The sequence below is a fragment of the Halichoerus grypus genome, chromosome 15 (genome assembly GCF_964656455.1).
Source record: "Halichoerus grypus chromosome 15, mHalGry1.hap1.1, whole genome shotgun sequence".
Taxonomy (NCBI): Eukaryota; Metazoa; Chordata; class Mammalia; order Carnivora; family Phocidae; genus Halichoerus; species Halichoerus grypus.
In genome coordinates, this window is record NC_135726.1 from 52,898,039 (window position 1) to 52,910,876 (window position 12,838).

Consider the following 12,838-nt stretch of genomic DNA (forward strand, 5'->3'; position numbering starts at 1 on the left):
AGGATCAAAATGACTGGCTTGGGGCGCCTGTGTGGCTCAGCCGTTAAGCGTCTGCCTTCGGCTCAGGTCGTGATCTCAGAGTCCTGGGATCGAGCCCCGCATCGGGCTCCCTGCTCGGCGGGAAGCCTGCTTCTCCCTCTCCCACTCCCCCTGCTTGTGTTCCCCTCTCTCGCTGTGTCTCTCTCTGTCAAATAAATAAATAAAATCTTTAAAAAAAAAAACAAAATGACTGGCTTTCCCCTACCCTGAAACCCAGTATCTGGAGACACTGGTGAGATGTTTCTGGTTGAAATGAGGACTTGAACAACCCTAATGCCAAGAGGGGGGGAAAAAAGCAAGCAAGCAAGCAAGCACCCCTGCTTCTTAATATTTAGCCATGGAAATCCGAGTCTACGGAAGTAGAACACCATTCCTCTGGCTTAAAAAAAAAAAAAAAAAAAAGGAAATAGAACAGCTTCTCTGCCCGGATAAATATTGAGCCCTCCTGCAGCATTATTCCATTTGTGCTAGATCATCTTGCAAGTCATTCAACGAATGCCTTTCAACTGTCTGCTCAAGCAAAACACTCGTTGGGGCGCCTCCTAGGGTAGGTATTTATATTGGAGTAATCTTTCTAACTATTTCATGTGTTGCTAAATATTTTTTGTTATTTTTGTAATTCTTCTGCTTCTCCTAGCAGACTATATATGCTCCTTGAAAGTGTGGTCTGGCCTCACTCAGCAGACACTATCGTCTATAATAATACTATTATTAATAATATAGAATTATATCAGGATGACCAACTCATCCCAGTGTGCCCAGAACTTTCCTGATTTTAGCGCTGAAAACCCCATGTCCCTGGAAACTCCTTAATTCCAAGGAAATTGGAATTTGCTTGACTGTTGGTCCCCCTAATTATAATGAATGATATAAATAGAAAGCATTTATCAAGCTCTACTTGTATTAACTCACTCCTCACAACATGGGAATATTAGTATCATCCCTATTTTCCAGATGAGGAAATGGGCTCAGAGAGGTTAATTTTCTCGAGTGTACACAGCCAGGAAGAGGCAGACTCAGGAATAAACCCATCCTTTTTACCACCACGGGTGTTTAGTAAATATCTGTCAATTGAATGAGTAAATCGAGAATCCTTAGTACCTTCGTATTTGACCATAAAATCTAGCTGAAGAGGTCAGACACTCTTACTCATCTTTGTATCTCTGTAACCTTGCAGGGCTGGGCAGGTCTGTCCATCTGTCATAAACCAATGTGAAATCGCACAGCTCAGGATGTTCAAAGAACACCACCAGCAGGGTTTGCTTAACTGCTAACGGAGGAGCTTAGCTTCCACGGGCTGTAGGAGGAAGGAGAAGGTTATGAGGACTGAAGCCAACTGAAAAAAAGTCTCAGACCTAGTCTGCATCTTAAAGGACCAGTGGATTATGGCATCAGTGGGCCCAGTAGCGATCAGTGGCTTTCCATGTACCAGACACTTGGCTGAAACGTATCCACGAAGGATGTGTGGTTGGGGGAGGAGGGAGAATCTCCCTGCATGAAGGGTATAAAAGGGAAAGTGAGGCTGGGAAATTCAAAGACTGGCCAGACTTTGATCTGGTGGCAGCAAACTCCAAGACCGATGGAATAATAATAATAATAATAGTAATAATAGCAGCAATAACAACAGGAAACATTTCAACAGTGACTATCATGTACCAAGCCTTCCTCTCAACATTCTATATGCAAATCTCACGTCATCCTCCCAACAAGCCCACGATGTGGGTACTATGACTCACCTGATTTCATGGAAGGGGAGACTTTGAATGGAAAGCGATAGAGGGGAGAGTTTGCAGACTGTGTTCCGTGGGCCACGGGGAGTCCCCTGAGCAGAATGTTCAATCTCAGTGCTACCGTCATTTGGGGGGTCAGGTCCTTCTTGGTTTTGGGGGGCTGTCCTGTGCATGGTAGCATGTTTGGCCGCATCCCCAGCCTTTACCTGCTAGAGGCCAGGAACACCTTCTCCCCACAGCGTGACAAGCAAAATGCCTCCAGACCTTGCCAAGTGTCCTCCAAGGGGGAAAAAAAAATCACTCCCGGCTGAGAGCCATTGCACTGGTGGGTTTTTGTTTTTGTTTTTGTTTTTGTTTTTGTTTTTGTTTTTGTTTTTTTAAAGATTTTATTTATTTATTTATTAGAGAGCGAGCGAGAGAGAAACAGCATGAGAGGGGGGAGGGTCAGAGGGAGAAGCAGGCTCCCCGCCGAGCCGGGAGCCCGATGTGGGGCTCGATCCCAGGACTCCGGGATCATGACCTGAGCCGAAGGCAGTCGCTCAACCGACTGAGCCACCCAGGCGCCCGCACTGGTGGGTTTTTGAACAGTGGAGGGATACCTAGCTGGGTCTGGAATGATTTCTCTGGATCCCAGAATGACAAGTCTGAAACATGGCCCTAGATACTGGGATTGCAAGCTCTGTGGCCCACCCTTCATTTGTCATTTGCTCAATACTCCAGCTTTCTGCCATACCAGCTCCAAGCTTTTAAAATGAGAATCAGAGTTGAATCCTGAGCAGAAATGCATTTTTGTATTTTTGTATTTTTTTTTTCCTTCTACCTGGGGGAGAAGGAGAGATGAGATGTCCGAGGGCACTGGGCTTTCTCACAGGGCTTGGGGATAGGGAGGTGGTGGGGTGGGCAGGCATGACTGGGAAGGGATGACACAGCTTGTTAAGGACTGGACTGAACTCTAGGGGTCCCCAAGACTACCCTCAGGCTTAATGATTGGCTGGAAGGATGCCCAGAACCCAGCAAGGTTGTTGTACCCATGGTTACCATGTTACAGTAGAAGGAAGGGGTAAGGGGCGCCTGGGTGGCTCAGTCGGTTAGGCATCTGCCTTCGGCTCAGGTCATGATCCCAGGGCCCAGGGATCAAGCCCCACATCGGGCTCCTGCTCGGTGGGAAGCCTGCTTCTCCCTCCCCCACTCCCCCTGCTTGTGTTCCCTCTCTCGCTGTGTCTCTCTCTGTCAAATAAATAAATAAAATCTTAAAAAAAAAAAAAAAAGGAAGAGATAAAAGGTAAAAGGTGCACGGGGCAGAGTCCAAGTGACACCAGGCACAAGCTTCCAAATAAGAAAGGGCTTATTTCTCCCAGGCACGATGTGGGACAACATGCATGAGCTGTTGCCAACCAGGAAAGCTCACCTGAGCTTCAGCGTCCAGCGTTATTGTGTGCCTGACCTCAGTCTCCAGCCCCTCCAGGGGTCAAGCTGCCACTGGGTGGGCCAAGACCCTAGGTAAACAAAAACACTCTTGTTGAGGCCAGACAGATCAAGGGCTTAAAGGTTTTACCTCCTAGGAGCCAGGGACAAGGGCTAAATCTCCCTTTGCGATGTACAGGGTGCAGATGCCCCAGGCCTACGGAGTTAAGTCTATGCCGTACAAGAACAGAACAAGGTTTGGAGCCCAGTTTTCCGGTCTTCCAAGACCCTCTCCAGTCCCCTGCCTGTGTGAATAGAAGTAATTTCCAAAGTAGCATTTGAACCCACAGCAGCAACGCAAACCTCCATTCTTTGTCCACCAGCCTCGACAGCTGTGTTGGTACCAGATCAGCTCAGTGCCCCCGGGGCAGCCTGTGAGATGCTCGGCTCCCAGAAGGAGTTCTGATACGTGAATATTCTAAGGTTCTGAAGTCATTTACAGGCTCACGCACCCCTCTCTGGACTTCAGTGCTCTCCACCATCATACACTGAGTCCCCCTAGTCGCCGCGGTGCCAGGACCTGGAATTTCAAAGATGACCAGCTATGGTGCCCACCACTGAAAATTCTTTCTTTCTTTTTTTTTTTTTTTAAAGATTTTATTTATTTATTTGAGAGAGGATGAGAGGAGAGAGAGAGCACATGAGAGGGGGGAGGGTCAGAGGGAGAAGCAGACTCCCTGCTGAGCAGGGAGCCCGATGCGGGACTCGATCCCGGGACTCCAGGATCATGACCTGAGCCGAAGGCAGTCGCTTAACCAACTGAGCCACCCAGGCGCCCTGAAAATTCTTTCAAGATCCATCATCTCTGGGGCACCTGGGTGGCTCAGTCGGTTAAGCGTCTGCCTTCAGCTCAGGTCATGATCCCAGGGTCCTGGGATCGAGTCCCGCATCGGACTCCCTGCTCCGCGGGGAGCCTGCTTCTCCCTCTGCCTCTGCCTCTCTCTCTCTCTATCTCTCATGAATAAATAAATAAAATCTTTAAAAAAAAAAAAAAAGATCCATCATCTCCTCCTATGAACATTCATGTACAAGTTTTTCGTTTGAACACCTGTACTCATTCTCTCGGGCATACACCTAGGAGTGGAATTGCCGGGTTGTATGGCAGTTAGTTCTGTGTTTAACTTCTAGGGGAGAATTGGTTTCGAAGGTAGAGGATTTGCTGAGGAGAGAGAATGAGATGAGGCAAAGCTGATTCCAGAATTTTCGAGCCAAGCAATTGGGTGACTGAGCGGTAGCGCCAGCCACAGAGATGGGAACACTAGCAGGAGGTGGGGGACAGATGGCAGAGTGGGGGACAGCCATGAGCTCAGTTTTGGACGTGTTTGGACCCCATGAGCCAGGTCCTGGAGTGGTATATAACTGAGTCCGTCAGACTCTGCCCATGCAGCCCACAGGGGAGACAAGACGGACATTAAACAAATAATCATGCAGCTGATCACGATGGTGACAAGCGCTACGAAGGAGAAATTGAGGGCCCGTGAGAGGGAGAGGGTGTGCCTTGAGAATCTGGTCAGGCCTGGAGGGTCAGGAAAGGGTTGCTTAGCCAGGGATATTTGAGTTGACATTTAAAGGATGAATAGGAGTTAACTAACGTTCTGATTTTTTTTTCCTGATTATTTATTACTGCATAACAAAACTGCCCTAAAACAGTGGCTTAAATAATGACAATCATTTATTTTGTTCACAAGTCTGGGGCGAAGGGTGCGGGTTGGCTGGATTCAGGCTTGGGGCCTCTCATGCAGGTACAGTCACATCTGGGTGGGCTGGAGTCGTCTCCGAGGCTTATTCATTCGCTATCTGGTGTTTGATCCTGGCATTGACCAGAACCTCAGCTGGGGCTGTTGGCCCAGAACACCAACATCTCCTCTCCACGTGGTCTGGCTTCTTCCCAACATGGCGGCCCCAGGGCACTGGGACCTCTTACATGGCAGCTCAGGGCTCCAAAGACCACATCCCAAGAGAGCTAAACAAATATACTGCCTTTTTATGACCATTCCCCAAAAGTCCCATAGAGCCACGTATTAGTTTGCCAGGGCTGGTGTAAGGAAGTACTACAAACAGTGTGGCCTGAGCCACAAAACTGTATTTATTGTCTTACTTATACATTCTGGAGGCTCGAAGTCCAAGATCAAAGTGTTGATAGGATAGACCAAGGTGTTGGTAGAGTAACCCTCAGGAGGAAGGGAAAATCTGTTCCTGGCTGTCTCCCAACTTCTGGGGGTTTGCTGACATCCTTGGTGTTCCTTGCTTCTACTTCATCACCCTGACCTCTGCCTTCACCTTCACATAGTATCCTCCCTTTGTGTGTGTCTGTGTCCAAACATCTCCTCTTTATAAGGACACCAGTCATGTTGGATTAGAGGCCCACCCTCCTCCAGTATAACCTCGTCCTAACTAACAACCACAACAACCCTATTTCCAAGTAAGGTTACGTTCTGAGGTGTTGGGGGTTGGGACTTCAATGCAGAAATTTGGGAGGGGACGCAATTCAACGAATAACAAATCACTTCTGTTACAGTCTCAAACCTGCCCAGATTCAAAGGGAAGGAACAGACAAACCCAACTCTTAATAGGAGACAAGCCAAAGTCACATTGTAAGAGCATGTGGGATGGTAGACGGTGTTGCGGTTATATTTGGAAAACACAAATGTCAAGTGTTGAGGTAGAGGCTGGGGTAGAGGTAGGCTTTTCCTGATAAGAGGTATGCTTAGCAGCTCTGGAATCAAACTATATCCATTCGGATGAGTTCATCTGTAAGAAGAAAGAATATTCAATTACCAGTGACTGGATGTAGGTGACCTGGGGCTGGTTCCACAGCTTGGGCACATCATCACAGATTTGTGTATCTTTCTGCTGTGGGCTGTCCTCAGAGTACTGTTATTTTTGATCCTCCTTGTTGTTGCCTCATGGTCACAAGGTGGCTGCTGTAGCACTTCATGTCACATATTCACTCCATCATCTCAAGTAGGAAGGACAAAGAGCAATAGCAAAAGGCTGTCTTCTTAAGACACTCAATATTTTTATCCGGACAGATTTGCTGTGGCAGATTGCAACAGCTGCCCTATTGTCCTCTCCCTGTGTGCTTGCCTTGGACTTTGGTGTGCCCTCCCACTCTGGCCTTCACCATGGAACTTGCCCTGGCCAATGGGATATTAGCAGATGTGACACCAACAGAAGTTTGAACTGGGCGTGTGAGATTGGGCTCAATCACTCCCGAGTGTCTGCCATCACCCTGAGAACATGCCCAGGCTAGCTTGCTAGAAGATGAGAGGGAGAGGCACGTTGCTCTAGTTGCCTGAGCCAGCCTCCGTCACTCAACAGCCACTGACCACATGCGCATGGGCCCTGCCATGATCAGCAGAACCACCTAGCTTATTCCCAGCTGACTCCAGATGCATAAGCAATCGATGCTTAGTATTATATTCCATTGAGGTTTGGTGGTGGTTTTTCACGCAGCATTATGGTGGCAGTGGATAACTGATCACGTTTTTCAGAAATCCTCCAAGCGATCTTGGACAGAGCAGGGAGGTGGTGGGGGGTGAGAGGGTGCGGGGGCGGTGGGAGAGGGGTCACATATCCAAACACAACTGCATGGAGTCTGAGAAAGCAAGAGGAATGGGATGGAGCTGATTGGCTTGGGCCAATCATGATCAATGCCCTGGGATTACTGCCCCAAACAAAACTGAGGTTCTGTAAGCAAAGACAAGGGGGGGGGGATGGCCCGGGGTGGGCGGCCAGCAGTATCTGTCCCCACTACAACTGAAGATACTGGTTTTGCTCTGGTTGGGGGGGGGGGGCTAGGTGCACGCGAATGTATACAAGGCTGTCAGAGGACCCAGAAATGATGGTGGTTCCTTCTGGCGAGGGGACTGGGATGGGAGACGGACCGAGGAGAACGTCAGCATAATCAGTAAGGATTTCAATTTTCTACAAAATTTTAAAATTTTAAATAAAATGTACTGATGCTAAAATGTATTAATTACACTAAAATATATGAATTATGATTAAAACATACTAAAATTACATTAACACTTATTAATTAAGCAAAAACCTATTAATAAATGAAAAGTTATTAATTACAATTACATTAAATTGTACTCTCAAAATTAAATTAAAGCATATTAATTTAAGTGCATTGATTAAAATTAAATTGGAATTATTGATTGAAATTAAATTAAAATGTGCTCACGAAATTGAACTTAACATTTAGCAGTTGGATTAAACCTTATTGATATTTAAATTAAAATGTAGTAAATACAAAAATAAAAAAGTTAAGTTCAAATGAAATTTTAAAGTATTAAAGGAAATAACATTTTCCAGTGATTGTGTTCCACAATTACCATCCTATAATCAAAAGAATTCTTGCAGCATATATGGGGAGATACCAAACGCAGTGCCTGGTGCACAGGGGGTGCTCAGATGGGTGAGTTAGGAGGTAGGACTGAGCTCAGGCTCAGAGGGTAGGGGAAGAGCAACCTCCCACCAGAGACTGAATGCTTGGTGGAAGGAGCGTGAGATCTGGGGTCACCCGTGCTATGTTTTTGAAGTGCTTTATGTATATTAACTCATTGAATCCTTATAAATGTCTGCTGAAGCAGTTACTATTATTACCCCCATTTTCCAGATGAGTAAACTGAGGCCCAGAAAGATTAACTTAGAAAATGGAGGAGTCAGGATCCAAAGATCTGGATTTGAACCCAGGCCCCAACCCACAGGTTAAATGGCCTCAGGCAAAGCTCAGTTTCTGCCCCAGAGATTGAGGACAGCGACCCATCCGAGTGGGAGGGCTCAGGGAAAATGGGAAGACTGTGTAGAAAGCCCTCAGTGAATCATGAACAGTCGAATGTATGTCAATGATTAGGCAGCGGGGAGGGAGGCTGGCAGTCCCGGCTGGGAGAAAGGCATGAGCAAAGGCACTGAGGCCTCACTGTGGAGGTCAAGCCAATATCGCTGTGCCGGAAGTTGCCTAGGAGATGGAAAGTGAGGTGTGTTTGTGCCCTAAATCCTGGATGCCTCCTGGAACAGCCTTTTCCTTCTGGTGCTTAGTGAATGTACCACAGCTTGGGGGCCATAGAGCAAGGCACTCCTCTGGCTGGCAGCATGACTCTGGGGGCTCAGCTCTTTGGGTCAGGGCTTCTCACCCTGAGGACATGTCCTGTTATCCCAGGCACAGCCTCAGAATTCCCCTAAAACTGCCAGAGAAAACTTACCTCAGTTTAGGAAAATGGAACAGGACACAGAACTGGAAAGGAGCAGAGCGGCCATCTGGTCCAACCCTTTCAATGTGCACAGATCTGGAAGCTGAGGCCCAGAGAGGGCAAGGGACTTGCCCCAAGTCACACAGCAAGTCCGTGCAGAAACAGAGCCAGATGCAGCTATCCTGACTTCTGGACCTAATGCTTTTCCCTCTCCCCCCGGGATTTGTGTATGGGGGCATCTGGGAGTTTGTATGAACTGGACGGTTGAGGGCAGGGGAGAGGGGGCTACCAGCCATGTTGCACTAAAGGAGGATTAGGCGGTATTCGCCTTGACGATGCTCAACCACCACTGCGCTATTAAATTTTTTTCAAGTTTGACATTCAGCCATTGTAATGAATAAACATGATTCAAGCACATATTTACTAAGCGTAATGTGTTTAGCACCATAGGAGATGAGAGAAAAAGACCCATCCTGCTATGGTCTGAGTGTTTGTGTCCTCCCCCAAATTCCTATGTTGAAACCTACCCCCAGTTGCTGGCATTAGGAGGTGGGACCTTGGGACATGATTAGATCAGGAGGGTGGAGCCTTCACCAATGAGATTAGGGCCCTTTTAAGAGACACCAGAGAGTTCCTTCACCCTTTCCGCCACGTGAGGTAATAGTGGAAAAACTACTAAATCTGCCTGCACCATGACCTTGGACTTCCCAGCCTCCAGAACTATGAGAAATACATGTTTATGGTTTGTAAGCTACCTGGTTTATATTTTTTGCTATGGCAGCCCAAACGGACTAAGACACACCCTTACCGACTTTAGGATTGAGAGACTGTAGAGAGAAAGAGAGACACACAGGGGCGCCTGGGTAGCTCAGTCGGTTGGGCGTCTGCCTTCAGCTCGGGTCATGATCCCAGGGTCCTGGGATTGAGCCCTGCATCAGGCTCCCCGCTCAGCGGGAAGTCTGCTTCTCCCTCTCCCTCTGCCCCTCCCCCTGCTCATGCTCTCTCTCTCTCTCTCTCAAATAAATAAATAAATAAAATCTTTAAAAAAGAGAGAGAGACACATAAAATAATAAAGAATAAGTATTAAGGTTAGGATTAGCCTTCTTTAAAAATAACCCACCTCGGGGTGCCTGGCTGGCTCAGTCGGTGGAACACGTGACTCTTGATCTCGGGGTCCTGAGTTCAAGCCCCATGTTGGGTGTAGAGATTTACTTAAAAAAAAAAAAGATTTAAGAAAAAAAATAAACTAAGTCTAGCTAAGCCTTCACCATACTCTGCCACACCTCCATTATCTCATTATAAGTGTGAGTTTGCCCTTCAGTATCCTCTGGTCCGGGATCTTCTCTTTTTACCATTGAGTCCCCTGCAGTCAGGCATTTAACAAATACAGAGCACGTGCTCTGTGCCAAGATGCCGCCGTGAACAAGCAGACAATGTCCCTGGCCTCCTGGGTTTAAGTTCTTGTGTCATAGGCATAAATCAACAAGAAAAGAAACAAGTTAACTCCAAAGTGCGATGAGAGCTATAAAAGGAAGAAACATGATGGTGATGTGTGACAGACCAGCCCTGGGTGCTTTAGACCCTTTGCTACTCAAACCGTGGTCCGCAGACCAGCAGCACCGGCCGCTTGCTAGAAAGACACAAGTTCAGGCCCTATCCCAGACCTCCTGAATTAGGAGGCCTTGCATTTTATTTTAGAAAGATTCCCATGGGATTCGTGTGCACCTTGAAGGTTGAGAAACACTGCCTTAGATAGCATGACCCATGAAGGCTTCTCGGAAGAGGTGGCATGTGAATTGAGACCTAAAGATTGAAAGAGTCATGCAGCGTGCAGAGCACAAATTCCAAGCAAAGGGAACTTCAAGTCCAAAGGTCATGGCACCAGGTAGAGGTCTGAGGAGTTCCAAGGGGACTGGGGTGGTTCGGGCAAGCAGGTCAGGGGTACTGGCTGAGGTTAGGGAGGCAGGTGACAGCCCCTGGTGGGCCCTGGGAAGGGATTTGGATAGCTTATGCCATCCATGGAAGGGCCACATGGGGGGTGGGGCACGATCTGATTGACATTTACAAAAATGTCCCTCTGGGTCTGCTGTGGGTTCATACTGTGACACTTAGCTCTGTTGGAACCACGTTTCTCAGAATTTCCTTCCATGTGTGGCTCTGGGTTAGGCTTGGCCAGAAGAGAAATGTGCACATAAAGACTCACTCGGTGATTTTTATCTAACATATTGTCCACATTCAGATTGCCTCGATTGTCCTCCAAATATCTCACCTTAAAAATATTAATATTAAGGGACCCTGGGTGGCTCAGTCGGTAGGATGTCCGACTCTTGATTTCGGCTCAGGTCATGGTCTCGGGGTCGTGGGATCAAGCCCCACGTTGGGCTCTGCGCTCAGCACAGAGTCTGATTGGAATTCTCTCTCTCCCTCTCCCTCTGCCCCCACTAAAATAAGTAAATAAATAATTTTTAATAAATATTAATAATATGCTGGGTGATGATGAGAGCTGTCCCAAGGTTGATTATACATAATTGCAGAGGAGAAAGTGGGAGGGGAGGCAAAATCACCATCTTCCAATAGCTTCTCCCCTGGTGTGACCAAATTTTGCACAACCAACCCCAAACGGAACGGCGAAGGAGGCAAGTGCACTGAGGGCCAGCCCAGTCTCAGGCCCGGAGATGGTGAATGAATTGAGCAGGCGTGGACCTGGGCATTGTTTTGTCTTGTTTTTTAAGATTTCTTATTTATTTGAGAGACAGAACATGCACATGCACGCAAGAGAGAGAGAGCATAAGCAGGGAGAACGGCAGGCAGAGGGTGAAGCAGACTCCCCGCTGAGCAGGGAGCCCGATCCGGGACTCAATCCTAGGACCCCAAGATCATGACCCGAGCCGAAGGCAGACGCTTAACTGACTGAGCCACCCAGGCGTCCCAGCATTTTTTGTTTTAACGCTCTCCAGTTAACCCTGATGTGTAGCCAGATTTGGGAGTCGCTGCAATGACCACAGGAAACCTGTCCGTCTCAGGAGTCAGACCCTCCCCGCACTCTCTCTGGGGTATTGGTGGACAGGCCTGCCCCCATGGTCCTTTTGCCTCCCACCACTCCCCACCTGCCTGCAGACCACCTCCTCTTTGCAACAGGTTGGGACAGTGCTTCTCACACTGGGATCAATGTTATCTGTGGTCACCGAGCCCTTGGAAGGCACAGTAAAGGGGAGGCGAGTGGTGGGTGGCCAATCTGCACTTGGAAAAGTGTAAGCATTGGAGGAGTCAATCAATGAGGACCCTGAAAAGGGGGAAGCAGAGAAGTAGAAGGAAACCCATGCAAAAGGAAGCCCCAGGGAAGCCGAGGAAGAAGATGCTCTCCAGAAGGATTGAGGGGTCCACCCTGACCACTGGTTTCTCCTCTATACCACCCTTTCTTCACCTCTTTGCTTGGCTCAGCTCTTCTCTCCTTGTTTCATTTTTGACTCACTTCCTTCGAGCACCTCCACACTCCTCGCCCCCTCATTCTCGGAGGTACACACCTGGCCAAACCCCAGCCATCTGTTTTCTCCCCCAGCTGAACGCAGCAGGAAGAAACCAGCCAGCCAGCCCAACGGGTTTTACCTGAACCAGAGAAATCACAGACCTCACACAGGCACAGGGCATTCTCTCCATAGGCTCTGGTACCTGCCTGCTCAAAAGAAGAAAGGTGTCCTTGCAGGCCACCCCCACCGCCCCCCACCTGCCCTCCAGCTGAGGACCCGGTCCCACACTTCCCTGTGCAAACTGAAGTCACCAGACCAGATCCCCTTGTTGCCCATCCCCAGGGCACAAGCCCCTTGTCTTCTGCCCCTTCTATGCCCCCTCCCTTTCAACCCACCAACCCCTGGCTTCCCTCCCCTTTCTTGGGATCAAGGTTATCCCCATTCTTCCTCCCCTCCTCTTCCCTTCCCTTTCCTTCCACCTCTCTCCTTTTTTTTTTTTTTTTAAAGATTTTTATTTATTTATTTGACACAGAGAGTCACAGCAAGAGAGGGAACACAAGCAGGGAGAGTGGCAGAGGGAGAAGCAGGCCTCCCGCAGAGCAGGGAGCCCAATGTGGGGCTCGATCCCCGGACTCCAGGATCCTGATCTGAGCCGAAGGCAGCTGCTTAACCGACTGAGCCCCCCCAGGCACCCCCACCTCTCTCCCTTTATGACTTCAGCTTCTCCATCTTCTCCTTGTCTTTCTCCCTCACCCTCACCTCCCTGGACAGTCTGGCCCCACCTCCACCTGCTGCAGTCCTTTCTGAAAAGCAAGCGGGAACCTCTCCATCCTGCTCAGAAGAGGGGCCAGAAAAATCGAGGACAGAGTTCAGCTCCCACAGGCGGTAACCGCTAGCGGTCTCCAGTGTGAAGGAGCCTCTTCTCTGCAGCCGGCCGTCG

The 12,838-nt window shown here is 48.5% G+C and overlaps 2 long non-coding RNA genes across 2 annotated transcripts in view; both read right to left on the bottom strand.

The window, feature by feature from the left end:
- LOC144380225 (uncharacterized) overlaps positions 1-12,838 on the bottom strand; it is a 168,511-nt gene that overhangs the window by 128,803 nt on the left and 26,870 nt on the right. The window lies entirely within an intron of this gene.
- LOC118549599 (uncharacterized) overlaps positions 1-12,838 on the bottom strand; it is a 28,126-nt gene that overhangs the window by 4,667 nt on the left and 10,621 nt on the right. The window contains exons 2-3 of the long non-coding RNA XR_004924151.2: positions 3,178-3,265; positions 1,141-1,336 (exon numbers count right to left, since the gene is read on the bottom strand). This is a non-coding gene — a long non-coding RNA (uncharacterized LOC118549599). The remainder of the gene's footprint in view (positions 1-1,140; positions 1,337-3,177; positions 3,266-12,838) is intronic.